Genomic DNA, 18,549 nt, shown 5'->3' with positions numbered 1-18,549 from the left:
ATATGCCCAGCATGTGTCAGGCACTGGGGCTTCAAGGACGAACAAGAAAAAGCCCTTTCTCCCGCCCCATCCTCCCGAGGAGCAAGTGGCCCAGGAGATAATGACCAGCCTTGCTATGGCACTAACATTCCACTACTCCCTCCAATAGACTTCTCTCTCCCCTTTCCGTGGCCCTTCTCAGCTCTTTCCTCCTATACCAACCACCTCCCCACACCTTTTAGTTTAGACCTTATTGCCCCAAGTAAGACTTTCCTGCCCGGGGCTGCTTCTCCCTCCCCCAAAGCTCTTGGGCCAGAAAGATCTTTAGAAACTTCAAACTCTGAAAATATGATTGAGTTTCCCATTCCACAGATAAAATAAAAATACAAACAACGCAAGACTATATATAATTAGGGGCCCGCCCAGTGGCGCAGCGGTTAAGTATGCACGTTCCGCTTCTCAGTGGCCCAGGGTTCGCTGGTTCAAATCCCAGGTGTGGACATGGCACTGCTTGGCATGCCATGCTGTGGTAAGCATCCCACATATAAAGTAGAGGAAGATGGGCACAGATGTTAGCTCAGGGCCAGGCTTCCTCAGCAAAAAAGAGGAGGACTGGCAGTAGTTAGCTCAGGGCTAATCTTCCTCAAAAAAAAAAAAAAGACTATATATAATTAATCTGCTCCTCCAGATAGTCTAAACCTTGGAAAATTTAATGTAATTTATCATCTTATCCCCAGGGGAGGAGGAGGGAGGACATATCCAAGTACGTATCGACTTTTAGATACACATTCATGGGTTCATCAATTTTCTGAAGTTCATCATGTCCCCAGATGATTCTAAAATACTGTTTATCCCTGAATTAAGAAAGAGGTCAGATCTCTAAAGGTCCTGGGGTCATCTTAAAGATTTTGTAGTTTATCAAGATGACAATGGGAGTAACGAGCTATTGAAGGTTTTTAACCCAGGATGGGGCATGCTTAGATTTGCACTTTAGAAAGTTCTCTCTGACTGTAGTATGGAAAATGCATCAAAGGGCCTAAACGAATAACTTGTTGGAGGCTGTTAGCAAGAGATTATGGTTAACTGATAAGGGGTGCTGGTTTCTTTTAGGAGTGATAAAAACATCTAAAATTAGATTGTGGTGATGGTTGCACAACTCCATGAATATACTAAAAGCCATTGAATTGTACACATTAAATGGGTGAATTTCATGGTAAGTGAATTATAACTCAATAAAGATGTTTTCAAAAAAGCAACAGATTAAAAATAAAAACTCTCACAACTGAATGAACAAATGAATGAATAAAAGAGGTCATAGTTGTGTTATGACTGATATGAAAGACTTTTAGGAGATAAGAGAAGATAGTGAGGAGAGGTAGGAGTCAAGGATGACTCCCAGGCTTTGGGTTTAGGCCACGGGGTAGATGATGCTGTTATGGAGATGAGGAGAGAGGAAAGTGATCTTAGTGCAGTGGAGGGAATTCTGGAGAGCACAATACGAAGGGCTGGAAGGAAGTGCTGAAGGAAGACTCAAGAGACTGTTGCCTTGAAGAAAGGAAGGACAGACATTACTTGCCATCAGTGTGAGGGTGTGAGACTTCTTTCTGAAGAAGCCGGAAAGACTGGCTCACTAAATTCAAAACACAAGTATTAAAGGGAAATAAAGACAAAATTATCAAGTGTGCCAATTTTACTCTAGTCTGTTCAAGATGGGAAAAAAACAGCTTTCTCACACAACCATCGTATTTACAAAGGTCGTTCATGTCTTCATGTCCAGCAGAGCAGACAGGGATAACACTGTTTAGAAAGTCCAGGTTTACAGGAAATTTTCCAGGGTTTATTATTCTGGAGAGCAGAACCAGGCAGGATGACCCTACTATTTTCAGTTTATCTAAGAGTGCAAAGTCCTTTTATTTTTTTTTCTAACTATAGTGTGTGACGTGCTTAATCATATTGAAAGCAGAACAAAGTGTCAGTTTTGCTTTTGTGAGAGATTAGTAATGAATAAAGCATGCAGAAGGAAGGAAAGGACGCAGGAAGGATGGGACTGACAGTATGAAAGCATGTAGTGGGCTGGGCATGGCAGGCCTGGCAGGCAACGAGGAACTACTCACTGTGTGTTATTGAGGATCCCCTGTGCCCTGTGTGATCACTCAGCGGCATCAGAGGCCCTGTGAAGCCACACAGCAGTCAGGTCAGTAGTTTCCAACTTTTGTCTTGGGCTCCAAATACAATGTTGGCAAGGAGTCATTGTAGTACTCGCAGAAGATGGAACTGAGCACCAAGAGGGACCTACTCAAATGGGTCAAATGGGCAAAAAAGATATTGCCCAGCTCAAAGATTGCCTTCCTAAGGATTTCATAGCAACCCAAGTTGGAAGCCTCAGTCTTCACCTCGTGGCAAATAATAGAAAGGTATGTTTAGGCTTCTCTATAAAGAGTCAGAGTCTAAAGGAAATCACTATCTCCTGTAATAACAAACTAAAGCCTCCGCAGTTGGTAATAGAAGGAGAATATACACACAGGCTCTGTAGAATAGCTTGACTTTGAAGCTCAACTTGGGATTCCACTTGGGAATCTCTTTTCTGTTGCTGCCACCACCACCTCCCTCTTTAAGACTCTTATCACCTTCTTGAACACAGATCCCCTCCTCAATTCCTGGCAGCACGATTGAGATCCTGCTGAGGTGTTCAGCCCGCAGTATGCATAAGAAAAATCTGTAAGGGGTGTTCAAGGTACAGATTCCTATGTTCCATGACCAGATATTTTGAATCAGTCAAGTATGGGACTAGGAATTTTTATTTTTAACAACTTCCAAGTGATTGTGATGGAGGTAGTCCAAATATCACATTTTGAGAAATAGTGGACCAATGGAGACAAAAAGGACAATGAATATAGAAAAGAATATATAGCCTGATTTACAAAATACAGCTGACTCGTTTGCAGCTTATAGCGCTCGCCTTCAAATGAGCAGAGATCATCTTTCCCAAATTATCAGCAGTTCCTCAAACTTGGCTACCTTATTTCAAATAGAATGCCTAAAGAAACCCCAGAGAGAAACACAAGCTCCCTGTGGACTGTTTCCAGCGGCTATCCAGCTTTCACTTTCCTTAAAGAGATCTTAGCTCTTCCCTGAAAGCTGTATTCTTTTCATCTTCCTCTTATAGGGCAGTAGGCTGTTACAGGGTTAGAATGCAGCATCTCCACGAGAGATCCACAGATATTATAGCAAGGAGCTCATTTAATTTTGCATAACCACATAAATTATGAAAAACAAAGACAGCTTGTATTTTTCACATTTCTCAAAGTCTATATTTTCTTGTTCTAAATACTCCCCTCAATAGTTCAATTCAAGCTGACCTTTGCCAAGCCCAGGAGAGTCAGGAGGAGCACATCTCTCCTATAATTGCCCCCCTGCTGTCCTATGGGACTTAGCTCCTAATACTTCTGAAATGTGATCTAGAAAAGAAACACTCTGCAAAGGAAACAATAAGTGTGCAGAGATAAAACGGCCTAAATCATGCTGGATACATTGCACAAAGAGAACCAAGCATCCGCATTCCCAATCACACGTAGACAAAATGTGTACTTTTTCAAGAAAGTTAGTTGGAACAAAATACACACAAATACTCTCAACTTTCATATTTTGTTTTTCAGTTTTATAGTAGATGTTTCCTGCTTCTACAGCTGCTGGGTGTGTCCCTCCTCCTGTTCCTGTGATCTAAACCTAAAAAAACCTTCTCAAAAAAGAAGAAAGAAGTCGAGCAGAGTCACAAGTATTCTCTCTCACACACACACAGACACAGACACACACACACACACACACACACACTTTACAGGGTCCCATGAACATGTTAGCTTTTTAGATTCACAGTATCTCAACACTTTCCATTTTAGAGAACATTTTTGCCTTACAAAACTAAATCTGTCCAGCCCAGTTGCTTTTTCAGAACAGAGGAAAGTTAATACTAAATGGTATATTGTCTCTAATTTTGCTAGCCTAAGAGAAAAACTGCCTGCAGCTCAAAGCCAAATTCCTCAAGGTGTTTGAGCTCAAAGCTAACCACAACAGGAAGAGGAAGTGCATGGTATCTCATATTCAGTATAATTTTGTTGTTCTCTCCCCATGAATCTAACTTCTCACAGACTAGAGCACCCGTGGAAGCGCAGGAAATCACTTCTGGGCATCCGAGGTAAGATTCACCTTAGATATTTCAGCAACTGCTGAGCAGCCGGCTACTACCACACAAGCCATGTTCCCCATTTTCCTCTGTTTTAGCTGAATTTTTCCTGGAGTGGTCCTCTAGAGCCACAGCCCTACTGAGGCTTTTCCATGCATGTCCTTCTAATTGGCCAATTACTTTCTCCAACCAGGACCTTTAATTCTTTTTTTCTTAAAGAATGGCCCAGAGCTAACATCTGTTGTCAATCTTTTTTTTTTTTTTCTTCTTTTTCTCCCCAAAGCCCCCCCAGTACATAGTTGTATATTCTAGTTGTAGGTCCTTCTAGTTTTGATATGTGGGAGGCTGCCTTAGCATGGCTTGATGAGTGGTGCTAGGTCCATGCCCAGGATCTGAACCAGAGAAACCCTGGGACACTGGAGCAGAGCGAGTGAACTTAACCACCTGGTCACGGGGCTGGCCCCCAGGACCTTTAATTCTAATTAGGGCCTGAGAAAGTGCAAGCAATTCTGCTAGCAGTCAGACTGTGATAAACAATGTTTTCAACAGGACACAGTCAGGCCAACAAAACCATGTTTCTAAGCAAAACATAATTAAAGCTATACTGCACTTGCAAAAATGACTAACAATCCATCTTTCTTAGAATCAACCAGCATAAACTCAAACCCCACTCCATCTTACTGAGACATCCCATGACCAGTTCTTCTTCACTGCAGCAAGCTCAATAAACCCACGTTTTTCTACAGGCATGGCCTCGTGGTCTTTTCTTTGGTTGGTGGACTTTAACTGGCCTTCGTTGGCTCTGGGTGGCTTCTTCAATTCTCAGAATGACTATCCTATAGAATGGGAGTCTCCTTACTCTCCCTTCCTGTAGAAGCCACATTTTTCCACTTACTTGATGGAACTCCCTAAATCCCCTTTCTTTGCTTCAGGATAGAGGTTTTCTTAAGAAAAGACACCAGGATATGCTATTCTCAGTTCCCAGTTACCCAATTACTCACCTTCTCTTCACCCACAGATTGAGAGCATCCACAACAGGGTGATTTGGGATTTGCTGCCTTCAGTATCTACTCTTTGCCTACTACCTTCCACTGGAGGTTTCCTGCTGGATGTGTCAGAGCCAATTCAGCCTTTCCTCCTTCTCCATGGCCAACTGCATTTCTGTTCGGATTCAATTCTCCATCTTTCCTTGCTTGCCAGAGAATGGACAATTTCAAATAACCAGCTGTTTCACTTCTCTATCTTCCTCTTCCAGGATGTGAGGCATGAGGTTGTAGGTATGAGAGAAGATCTGGAATTCCTTTTCCAGGGTCCAAAAAACTTGGACCTTGACCCTCCTGGTGCCAAGAAAACGAAGTCTCTTAAACAGACCTAAACTCATCTCCCCTACTCCAAAGTTTTCAGATACCCAGAGAATCAGCTTTATAACCATTCCACTTCTCTCCCAGCATATTGGTGGAGTTTTGAATTCTCCATCCTTGTGAGCCAAGTTCCTAAGGGCCTTCTGTTAAGGGTCTGGACAACTAATTCTCTGATTTGTAGAGATCAGACACTCTTCTACTTCTGAGGCCAAAAGATAAGCAGGGAGTAATCTTTCCCTGTAACAACAGTGCTCTGTTTGTATCCTCTTTTAGACAATGCCGAAAGACTTCCCTAACATGGGCTCATTTCTGCTAGTGAATAGACTAGCTTCTTCAACACACACATCTTTTTCCTTTCTTAGGAGTTGAAAGATCTGCCAGTGGAGAGCTTACTCGTTACCCAACCCTCCACCACAATGGAGCTGTCACCTCCCTTTCATGGGCAAACAACTCAGGGGCCTTCCCCATTTGTATCTTAACCCTGCAATTGTCTGGTGGGTGGAGTCTCCTGCTTCGGAACTGATATCTTCCTCCCCAGTCAGAGGGTGGAGGGTCTGCGTGGGATAAACCACTCCACTATCATAGATAACCTCTTAACAGATTGTTGGTGGAGCTTGTCTCTCACTCACTCAGTTGCCTGATATTTGCCATTTACCCCCAAACTTAACTGCATCCCACCTGCCCACCACACCACACCCTTGCTAAGTATGCCACACCCTTGGCACCTTCACTGACCCAAGTTCCACGTAGTTTACTGTTTCTTTTGCTCTAGTCATGTTACAGTTTGCACAATCACCCAGCTCTTCAGAGAATTCCCTGACTTCCTGGATACCTTGCTAAATTGCTTCACAAACTCCTGTGTCCTCATAATCCTTTTTATTGATTTCAAGTTGTTCTCCTGGGAGATCTCTCCTCCTTCTACTGAATGGTTTGACACCCAACCAGTACCACACAGAGAAAAATCGAATGTATACTCATGAAAGCCTGCAGGGTACAATAGTTAAGAGTTGAGGTCCTGAAGTTAGACTGCTTGAATTCAGTTTTGCCATTTACTAAAGAACTTCATCGTTTACTATTGAGAACTTGGTAAAATTACTTAACCTTTCTGTTTCTCAGTCTATGCAAAATCAAATAAATAAAAAATAAATTATGGAAACTTTAGTAATATAATTGATAAGGTAAATCTAATCTGATTGATAATATATCAAATTATATGTCATAAAAAGAGAATACACTTTCCTTTCAGTTGCCCATGAACACTCACAAAAACTATTGGGCCACAAAGAAAAACCTTAGCAAAGTACAAACAGTAAATAGTAAGGCTAGCATTCTCTGATCATAAAGTAATATAATCAGAAATTAGTAAAAGTTAGGGGGACAAAACTCCCTCTGTGTGGAAATTTAAAACTATTTTAAACAATTCTTTGAATGAAGAGAAACCACTAAGTGAAACTGTAGACAATGAAAACAACATATAAAAACTTGTAAAGAAACTGGCCGCAGCCAGCTGCCCTCTGCCTCCCCCAGCCACTCCTCCGATACCAACGAAAGAAGAAATCGCTGCTCATCCACAATGGCTCTGGCATGTGCAAAGCTGGCTTTTCTGGGGATGATGCCCCACAGCCATGTTGGGTGCCCTGGCACCAGGGTATCATGGTGGGCATGGGGCAGGAAAGCTATATGGGTGGCAATGCCCCGAGCAAGCACAGCATCCAGACACTGAAGTACCCCATGGAGCAGACACTGTCACCAACTCGGACGACATGGGGAAGATCTGGCACCTCTACAACGAGCTGCACCGTTGCCCTGGAGGGGCATGCTGACCTGCTGACTGAGGCCTTCCTGAACCTCAAGGCCAATAGAGAAAAGATGACTTAGATCATGTCTGAGACCTTCAACACCCGGGCCTTGTACGTGGCAATCTAGGCCATGTTGGCCCTGTATGCTTCTGGCTACCCCACTGGTATTGTCACGGACCCCAGGGATGGGGTCACCCACATGGTGCCCATCACCAGGGTTATGCCCTGCCCCACACTATCCTGAGTCGGGACCTGGCTAGCTGGTACCTGATTGATTAACTCATGAAGATCCTCACAGAGAGTGGCTACAGCTTCACCACCCCCACCAAGGGGAAAATCGTGAGTGACATCAAGGGGAAGCTCTGCTACGCGCAGAAGATCGCTACTGCTGCGTCCTCCTCCCGCCAGGAGAAGGGCTGTGCGCTGCCAGACGGTCAGGTGATCACTAGCGGTTCTGGTATCCAGAGGCGCTCCTCCAGCCTTCTTTCCTAGGTATGGAGTCCTATGACATCCACAAGACCACCTTCCACTTCATCACGAAGTGTGATGTTGACTTCCGGAAGGACCTGTCCGCCAACGCAGTGCCGCCTGGTGGAACCACCGTGTGCTTCCGCGGTACTTACAGGATTCAGAAGGATATCACGGCCCTGAGCCACAACACGATGAAAATCAAGATCATCGCTCTTCCTGAATGCAAGTACTCAGTGTGGATTCGGGTCTCCATCTTGCCCTCACGGTCCACCTTCCAGCAGATGTGGATCAGCAAGCAGGAGGACGACGAGTCGGTCTCCTCCATTGTCCACTGCAAATGCTTCTAAATGGACTGCGAGCTGGTGCATAGCATTTGCTGCATGAGTTAATTCGGAAGTGTGCTTTGTGCCACCTTATGCTAGCCTCATGAAACTGAAATAAGACTTTGAAAAGAAACGTGTCCTTGAAGCTTGTATCTGATGTTAGCACTGGATTGTAGAACTGGTTGCTAACTTTGATGTTGTATCCAAGTTAACTGCTCCCTTGGTATATGTTCAATATCCTGACTATATCTTTGCTTGAAACCTTAGTACATGTGGCTTGGTCACTGCCTGGCTTGGTGAGAATCTGTGAGACCGTCAGTTTCTTGATCTGTGCAGGGTATCAATGTGTAAGAGCTGACTAGTCCAGGATTTCTCTAGAAACTGGTAAGAGTTCTTGAACCAGTTGTCATTTCTGTCTTGTTAGTCTAACAGGATTGGGAAAGTCCAAGCCTTCCGACCCAGTATCCTTTCTTAGCTGATGGTTTCCCACCAGAACACTGTGGGTTGTTACTTGAATTGGAAAATGGTTTGCATTTGCAGCTGTAAATTTATTTACTCTTTTAGTTTATGTAAAGTTTTTGTCCACAATTCTCAATTATTTAAGAGATGACAACAAATTTTGTTCTTCTACTACCAGGTGAGAACATGAGGTGCCAGCAAAATGTCACTGTGCAAGGCAAATGAAGAGCTTCAGGGAACCAGAAAAAAACAAAAACCGAAAACTTATGGAACCCAGAGGAAAATTCATAGTTTTAAATACTTACGGTAAAGAAAAAAGAATTAAGACCCTAAAAAGTTAGGGGGAGAAACAACAAAAATAAATGGAAGAAAAGCAGAAGGAGTTACTTAGTAAAGAAAAAAGCAAAAACTAATAAGTTAGAAACAGAAAAAGACAAGTATTATGTTCAAAAAACTAATTCAATAGAGAAACCATTAGCTATTTGATTTTAGGAAAAAGAGAGAAAATATGCAAAAAAAAATAATAAAGGGAAAATAACTATAAAACCAGAAAATAAAAGGAATTGTAATAAACTACTTTATTAAATTCTGTGAAAATAGAAAAGTGTCTAAGATAATATAATTTGCCAAAACTATAGAAGAGATTAAAAACAAAAACTTAAACTGATTTCTGTAGAAGAAATAGGTAAAGTTGCCAAAGAGCCCACAAAAAGCAGTACACTCAGATGGGGAATTCTGCCAAACTTGAAAGCATACAATTCTAAGACTTTTATATTATTTCCAGAGAAATTTTAAAAAGAAGGAAAATGTCTATCTCTAAAGTGATTATAACATTGACACTAAAACCTGACAAGAATTAAAAAATATGTATCAGACCACCAATCTCACATAGGAATATCAATGCAAAAATAAATAAAAATTATTTTAGATATTATTATTAAATTAGAAATTATTTTAAATAAAATATTAGCAAATACAATGCAGCAGCACATCAAGAGAAAAAGGAAAGAAAGAGAGAAAAAGAAAAATACATCATGACCAAGTGGAATTTATTCTAGGAATGTAAGGGTATTTATATGTTAAGAAAACAATCATGAAAATACTAGGAGAAAAATAATATATTCAATGTCATAGATGCTTAAAGCTTATTTGATAAAATTCAACAACCATTACTAAGGAAAAAAAGCTTAACAAAATAGGAAAAAAATTGGTACTTCCTTAACATATCTAACTCAGCACAAAACCTGGTATTATGATTGATGGGGAAACACTTGAAGCATCTCCATTAAAATTAGGAATAAGACAAGGATGGCCACTCTTATAAGCATTTAATATTATATTTGATGTACTGGCCAATACAATTAAACAAAAGAAGAATTTTTTTTTATGGGGGGAAGATTAGCCGTGAGCTAACTGCTGTCAATCCTCCTCTTTTTGCTGAGGAAGACTGGCCCTGGGCTAGCATCCGTGCCCATCTTCCTCTACTTTCTATGTGGGACGACTACCTCAGCATGGCTTGCCAAGTGGTACCATGTCTGCACCCGGGATCCGAACTGGCGAACCCTGGGCCGCTGAAGCCGAACATGTGCACTTAACTGCTGCGCCACCTGGCTGGCCCCAAAAAGAAGAAAATTTGAGGCATAATACCTGAGAAGGTGTATGTAAAACTGTTACTATTTGCAGGAATTATGGCTATGTAACTGGAAAACTCAAGAGACTCAAAAACAATAACAAAACTACCAAATAATAAAAGAGTCATGAATTAATGAAAAGTTACATAAACAAATAGAAGTCAATATATTTCTCATATATACAAATCACAACCGGATAAAAAACATAGTGGAAGAGAAGATTCATTCACAATAGCAACAAAAAAGATCAAATACCTAGGAAAAAACTTAAAGGATGCAAGAGTTGTATGAAGAAAACTGTAAAAACACAACAGAAGACTTCAACAGATAGAAAAACATACCATGCTTTTTCATCAGGGAGACTCAACAGCATAAAGAATCTTCCTAATTTAATTTATAAATTGTGTTAGTCCTAGTCCTTCCAGAAGCAGAAGCCAAGGTGGGATTAAACATGCAAGAATTTTGTTAAGGGGAAAGGTTATGTGAAAGGAAATAGGGAGAGAGGTGAGAAAGGCTGGGAGAGCTGTCAGACCCCAAAGGAGTGAAGAGGGAGGGAGAGAAGGTTGGGTGGAAACTTCCTTGCCTCTGGGCGGTCTGAAGAATGTGTGGAAAAGCTGTCAGGGGGTTCTTGAGCCAAAGTCAACATGCTCCCTGTAGCAGGAGTTGTGTGAAGCATATCCTCATAGCTGCTACAGTTCGTTCCTTGTACCACACACATCTATTTCTTCACACAGGTTCAGGGAGCGCTGTTCGGAGGGAACACAAGAGTGAGGTTAGTGGGAAGAGCAGCAGCCTCTGTTGCTGTGGTTGATCTCAGGGCCACAGCTGGTACTCTTCCTCTCCCTCCTCCACTGCCCATTTGACCCCTCAACTATCACGTGGGCTAACCTGGCAGTGTGACTCAAGCCTTCTTACCTGAAGGGACTTAACACGTCATAGTCATTTCTTTCTCATTTTGGGGTTGCTGCATCCCAAAACTGAACCATCTGTTCCTAGTTCCAGTGGGGCAAGGGCATATCCAGGAGGTGCTCAAGTGGATCGCTTGGTTCTGCCACCATTTTGTAAAAACATCTCCAGCTCCTCCTGCTGAGCAGGGTCATTTGTCCCTCCCATGATGGTGGCTCCAATACTCTCCTGCATCCTTGAGCACAAGGTGTCCAAAGCACCCTGGTGGCAGCTGTAACCAATAGTTCAATGGCACTCTTGCTGTGTCCCTTAGCAAGAATGTGTCCCCTATGGGAACAGAACCTCTAACCTTGCAGAGTTTTGGGGATGGGAAGCAAAAAATCCCCAGTGGGTCACTGTGAGTGATGACAAGTGGAGCAATGCTTGCTTCCACCCCTTGATTTCCTCTCCCCTGTAACCTTCCTCTTGGGATGTAGCCCCATACAGGACTCTCTGATTTCATTAATATGTTACGTCTTGAAAGATGGGGCCCTAGCCCTTCCGAGAGTTTTCTCTAAGCTAGCATTTCAGTAGTACATTTAGAAGGCTGTTCCAGCATTCTAGAAGGCCTCTGGGTAGTCCAGTACATGATATGACCAGTGAATTCGTAACCCTATGGTCATGGGTTCACTCCTATATTTCCTTCACTGATCAGATGTTATGTGTGTGGAATTCCGTGCCTGTGAATCAAGCATTCCATGAGCCCCAGATAGCGGTGCTGGTTGAGGCTCTGTGGGCATGAAAGGCAAGGTATCTATCCTTGTGAGAATGGGGCGCTGGCCTTTCCAGGATGGACAGGGCTTCAAATAGTCAATTTGCCACCCAGTGACCAGTTGGTCTCCTCCAAGGACAGAGCTGCATCATGGGCTCTGTGTTGTTCTCTGTTTCTGACAAGATAGACATTCAGAGGTAGCGGTAACTAAGTCAGTCTTGGTAAGAGGGAGTCCCTGCCGTTGGGCCTACACAGAGCTTCCGTCTCTGACATCATAGCCATTCCCCTAGGTGCACATCACGTCAGTTCTGTGTAACTTCAACTGGCCAAGTGGTTTTGTCAGTGCCTCTTCTGTAGTAGATGTTTTTGGTAGGTGTTAACATGTGATACAAAAATCTTCACACTTGGGGCTCACTCATATGTTCATGCAATGGCTCTACCCTAGACAACTTTGTCTCTTGTCCTCTGGTCCTTTTTCTTCTAAGCCCTGACCAGACAGCTCAGCTGTTGTTGCTATTTTTGAATCTGTGTATATCTCATCTCAGGTCACTTCTCCTTCTATACAAAGTGGACGACCAGGTGCACTGCTCACAGTTCTGCCCATTAGGAACACTGTCTCTTGGCAGTCTTCCAGGCCTACCTCTGAATATGGTTGCAATGCACCTGCTGAGTATTCTCCCTTTGGACCCCACATGTGAACTGACTCATCTATAAACCAAGCTTGAGATTTTTCCTCTTTTTCATCTGGTTGTGTGGGGCCTTCTATGTCCATGGGTGAAATCTGGGGAAGGTGCAAAAGTGGTGGGTGACATGAGGGTCTGAACTGCCTGCCTGGGCAGCTTCTTTGTGCCCTCTGGTCCTGCTCAGATTGATCCTGTATGTACCATTTCCATCTTCTTATGGACTGCTGTTGGGCCTGTCTGACTTTATGACTTGGTGGTCACAATAGGAAGTTCCAGGTGCACAGTCACTCAGTGTCCCGTGGTTTAGTGTTCTGTCTCTACCAAGACCCTGTAACATGCCAAGAGCTGTTTCTCAAAGGGTCTGCACTTGTCTGCATGGATAGCATGAGTTTGCTCTAGAATCCCAGAGATCTGTCGCTTCATTCTCTCACTGGAGTTTACAGAAGCTCCACAGTATATCTTGTCCTACTGCTGACACCTCCAACATCATAGACCCTGCAGGATGGTATAACTCAGGATGCAGGGCTAATTGCGCCACAGCCCTGACATGCTCTTCCTGGTGCCACTCAAGCCTTTCAGGTCACCCAATACATGGACTGGAACAATATTCCTGGGTGTGGAATTTGTTGTCTCCAGAACTCAAAGAGGCCTATCAGGCACTGCACTTCATTCATATGTTATGGACTGCAAGATGTAGCAATTTGTCTTTTACTTTGAAAGTGATATCCCGGCATGCCCCTAACAATGAACCCTGAAAAACTTCACTGAAGTGATAGGTCCCTGAATCTTTTTAGGGATTATCTCCAATTCTCTCTCTCCCTCCCTTTTTTTTTTTGTTTCTTCTTCTCCTCAAAGCTCCCCAGTACATAGTTGTATATTCTAGTTGTAGGTCCTTCTGGCTCTGCTATATGGGATGCCACCTCAGCATGGACTAATGAATGGTGTTTGATCTGCACCCAGGATCCGAACCAGCAATACCCTGGGCCACCAAAATGGAGTGCATGAACTTAACCAGTCAGCCATGGGGCCGGGCCCATCTCCAATTCTCTGAAGCATATGTATGTTACCAATGCCACTAGCATCTTAGCCAGCTCTTAGTTATCCTGTCCAATCAGGATGTCATTGATGTAATGGGTTGGTATATGTCCAGGTGGTCCAGATATATTATGATAGGAGGCAGGAGAGTTAGCATAGCCTATGACAACACTGTAAATGACTGTTTATGAATATTGTCCATCTCACAATAACACAAACTGCTCTGATCTTCCTTTCTAATTGGCATGGTAACAAATGTAGTCACCAAATCAATGGGTGCATACCACATAGCGGCGGCCTTATTAATGTGCTCTAGCAGTGACACCACATCTGGTGTAGTAGATGGGATAGGGGCTTGTACTGGGTTAAGTCTGTGGTAGTCCCCAGTCATTCTCCAGGGTTCATCGCATTTCTGAAAGAGTCAGACTGGTGAATTAAATGGAGATATGATAGGGCTCACCACCTCTGAATCCTTTAGGTCACTCATCTCTGCCAATCTCCCTTGTATACGATGTTATTTTTATTTACTATCTTGGCCAAGTGGGCAGTTTCATCAGTTTCCATGTGGCTTTCCACACTGTAATAGCTCTTCTTCTACATACCAGGGACCCAATGTGGGGTGTACTTTAAATCCAAGTATATCAATTTCAATCATATACTTGGGGGTTGAGGAAACGACCTTTGGGTGGGTCCACAGACTCACTGGGTATACCAAGGCAGATCTTAGTCAGGACTCGATGAATTGCTTAGTCCTCATAGGCCCACTCCAATACATGGGTGTGGTGATGCTCTTGGTCAATGTCAACTCAGATCTTGTGTCAAATAGTCCTAAAACTGTCTGGTGAATTCCCTTTCCACAGTGTACAATCACTCGGGTAAGTGGCTGTAGGTCTCTTTGGGGAAGTGCTGGGGGAATCATCACACTATACACTTGCCATGGTGTCGCTATGTCCTTCCTTCTAGAGACTCAGCCACCTCCTCAGTCATTGAGTTTCAGATCTGTAAATGGCTCAGATCTGGGAACTGAGCAAGAGATTGTGACTTTTCATAGGCCTGACCACTCTTAGGCCTCTTCTCTAAAATTCTTGATTATTGAATTAAAAAGAACCCTTGTTCAATTCTCTGGTAACCTAAAACTGCTCTAAAAAATAGTCTATTAACTAAAAAAATGTTAAACCCCCCCCCCTGTTGGATCAGTGTGATGTCAAGGTAGTCCCTATTTCTTTGGACTCTACTATGACAAAGGGTGGAAGAGTTATAGTTCTGTCCTCTTTTGCCCCCGGGGACACCATCTCTATTACCCACCTCTGCAACTTCTTCAGACTAAGCACCCTTGACTACTCTTTTAACCTTGTCCATCACTGTGGGCAGCCTCCTGGCCTTTGTTACTTCGGGGCTCCATCATCCCCATGGTTGTTCATGAGCTCAGCTCTGTGCCCGCCTCTCCCACTGTCATCCCAGCCTGCAGAGGAGCCACCACTGAACTTCCTAGTGATGCTGCTGTCCCTCTCACCAGGGCATTCCCTATGGCCTTAATGGATGGGGTCTCCTCGGGGTCCTCCTGTGGAGCACTGGGGCTCTTCTGGCTTTACTTTATGTATTCCAGCATGCTCCCTTCCCTCAGTCTTTCTATTCCTTCCTTTACTTTCTGCCAGGGCAACTCAGGCATTTCCACTTTGCTGAGTTTGCCATGATTTTACGTACCTCTGAAGAGCCACTTCAATAGTGACTTTGCCCCATGCTCTGGGGTCCTTTCCAGGGTGTTGAATCCCATGTTCTGGAAAAGTGTCCTTAGGCCAATGAATTCTTGTTTATTGAGCCTATGTTCTGGCTCCCATGATCAAGCACCCGTGTGGTGTTGGATTGGAACTGGAGATACCGGTATGAACTCATGGTTTTTAACATATCAATAGAGAGAAACATAAATACAGATATGTGTATGTATATGAATACTTATATTTTCTAGCTCTATCCTTGCAGAGGGCCTGGAGGCATTGGCACCTTAGAAGCAACGAATACACATAGTGCTCAGATTTTGGTTTCTAAATATTGTTGTCCACTAAAAGGGACCAGACATACGTGGAGAAGTGGCCGATTCCAAGGATGGGGCAGGGAAAGTACAGAATGGGCCCGGGACATCTTATTGTGCCAGAAAGCAAGGAAATTCTCAAAGAATGATGGAGAAATGTCAAAAAAGAACACAGGAGCCAGCCTGAAGGGGCTCCTACTGGTCAAATCTGGGACAATTTAAGCATCAAAATAAATAATGACAGTTAGAGATTACAACCCATTGACTAAAATAAGAATCCAGGGGTCCTTACTGATATACATAAATAAAGAGAAGGAAAAGTTCTTCCTTACAGTAGAATGCCGACTGATTACTGTAGAAGAAATGAACAATAGAATTAGAAATTTAAAAATCACAACGTATATCATGGTGGCTAAAGTTAATAATACTGTATGGCATATTTGAAAGTTGCCAAGAGAGTAGATCTTAAAAGTTCTCATCACTAGAAAAAAATTTGTAACTATGTGTGGTGATGGATCTTAACTAGACTTATTGTTGTGAACATTTTGCAATATATACAAATATTGAATTATGTTGTATACCCAAAACTAACATAATGTTATATGTCAATTATATCTCAATTAAAAAATCACTTTTTGGCAACCATCATAGTAATAATTCATTCAAGACACACAGATGTTAAAGCTAGTAGGTGAAAGCTTGATGTTAAATACTGTGTTTACACGGTCTCAAAGTATCCTCTCCACTTCTTAATTACAAAGGAGAAAATAGTAAACTTGTGAATACCCCAAAACCAAATGACTAAAGTTAACATTAATGGGACTAATAAACATCATGTACCTTTTGATGCAACGTACCGAAAAGAATGTAACATCACTTTGTGGTGTCCTGCAAGCAATACATACCCTATCTAATCATGAGAACGCATTAAGCAAAAATTGAGGGACAATCCATAAATTACTGGACTCTTCAAAAATGCCGAGTCATAGACATGAAATGAAAGTCAAAGACACAATGAGGAACTCTTCCTCTGTAAAGGAGGTTAAATAGATTGGACAATTAAATGGAATGTGTGATCCTGGATTGGATCCTGGACCAGCAAAAAAAATCCTAATAAAGGAAAAGTATTGGGACAATTAGCAAAATTTGAGTTAAGTTCTGTAGATTAGGTACTAATGTACCAATATTAATTTCTTGATTTTGATAATTGTCTTATAATTATAAAAGAGATTGTCACTGTTTTTAGGAAATATACACTGAAGTATTTAGAGGTAAAGGGGTATCATGTCTGCAACTTAAGTGAGTCAAGATAGATAGATAAATAGAAAAAGAGAAGTTGAAGTGGGAGAAAATGATAAATAAATGTAGTAAAACACTACCTAGGGAATTTGTGTGAAGGGGGTTATTTGTATTAGTTACAACTTTTTAAAGACAAATTATTTCAAAATCAAAAATTAAAAGAAAAAATTCTTCTATAGAGGAAAGGCTTAAAATAGTAACATTGAAAGCAAGGTAAAATATCAAAGAGATTAACACAATTGGGGAAAGATTGATTTAATCACACATAGGATCAAACATAAGATAAACAATAGTAAATGATTAATGTCCCTAAATGGAACTGGAAACTATGATAACACAACTCTTCTATGACAAAAAGATGGAACTAGAGGAAGTTACAGGAAGGCAGATTTTGGCCCAATATAACATAGAACCTTCTGGCAAGCAGCACTGCTCAACGATCAAATGATTTGAAGTAATGAGCAATTTGGAAGCAGTCCTATCCCCGGAAGGATTCAGACGAGGGCTAGGTAACCGTCTACAGAAAGGCCTGGGAGGTGTCCCTCATCGGTTGGGAGGTTCAACTGTCTATCTGAAGCCTTTTCTGACTGTAGCATTCTTAGAGTTTGCAAGTGGAATAATATCTACTTCAATGGTGTTAGTTGTGAAGACAAGCGCGTCCTTAGGAATTCAGAAGAAAACTTGTAGAGTGAGGTAAAAAATGTTAAAAGTGCCCTGCAAGTACTCTGATCACTTTTGTCTCGAACATGACCCAAGTTGTCCTTAGGTTAACACCTTGGTTGAACTTAGAATGATTTTTCTGTCATTCCTAAAATCACTATTAAATAGTATTATATTATGGATAATATTTAACTAGTGATAATTTTTTCTTCTAAAGTGCATCTCAAATTTTAATGTACATACAAACAACTTGGAGATCTTTTTAAAATGCAGATTTGGATTCTGATTTTGATTCAGTAGTGAAACTTATAAAACTTCTAGAATAAAATATAGGTGAAAATTATAGTGATGTTGGCAAAGATTTCTTGGGTTTGGCAGATTCCTTAAATATCACACAAAATGCACAAAGTATAAAAAAAAGCAAGAAATTTGGCTTTGTCAAAATTAAAAACTTTTGCTCTCCAAAAGATACTATTAAGAAAATGAAAAGGAAAGTCACAGACTGAGAGAAAATATTTGTGAAACATGTATCAGACAAAGGACTTGTATCTAGAATATATAAACTCTTACAAATCAGTAATAAGAAAACCCTCCAGTAAAAATATGGGCAAATATTTGAATAGACACTTCCCATGAAGATGTATGGCTGACAAATAAGCATATGAAAAGATGCTTAACACCATTGGTCATTAGAGAAGTGCAAATTATTATCACAATGAGATAGAACCACACACTCTTAGGATGGCCAAAATTAAAAAGACTGACCATACCAACTGTGGATAAGGATGTGGAGCAACTGGAACTCTCAATACAGTGCAGGTAGGAACATACGGTATAACCATCTGAGGAAACATTTTTTTTTTCTAATTTTTTTTTTTTTTTTTTTTTGAGGAAGATTAGCCCTGAGCTAACATCTCCTACCAATCCTCCTCTTTTTGCTGAGGAAGACCGGCCCTGAGCTAACATCCCATCTTCCTCTACTT

General features: G+C 41.8%; 1 pseudogene; it reads left to right on the top strand.

Annotated features, from left to right (window-relative positions):
- Positions 1–6,982: 6,982 nt before the first annotated feature.
- On the top strand, positions 6,983–8,265 carry LOC102147516 (actin, cytoplasmic 1-like; annotated as a pseudogene).
- Positions 8,266–18,549: the final 10,284 nt, after the last annotated feature.

Source organism: Equus caballus, chromosome 8 (assembly GCF_041296265.1).
Source record: "Equus caballus isolate H_3958 breed thoroughbred chromosome 8, TB-T2T, whole genome shotgun sequence".
Classification (NCBI taxonomy): Eukaryota; Metazoa; Chordata; class Mammalia; order Perissodactyla; family Equidae; genus Equus; species Equus caballus.
Note: the sequence above shows the minus strand (reverse complement) of the source record. Positions and strands in the feature narration are given on the sequence as shown.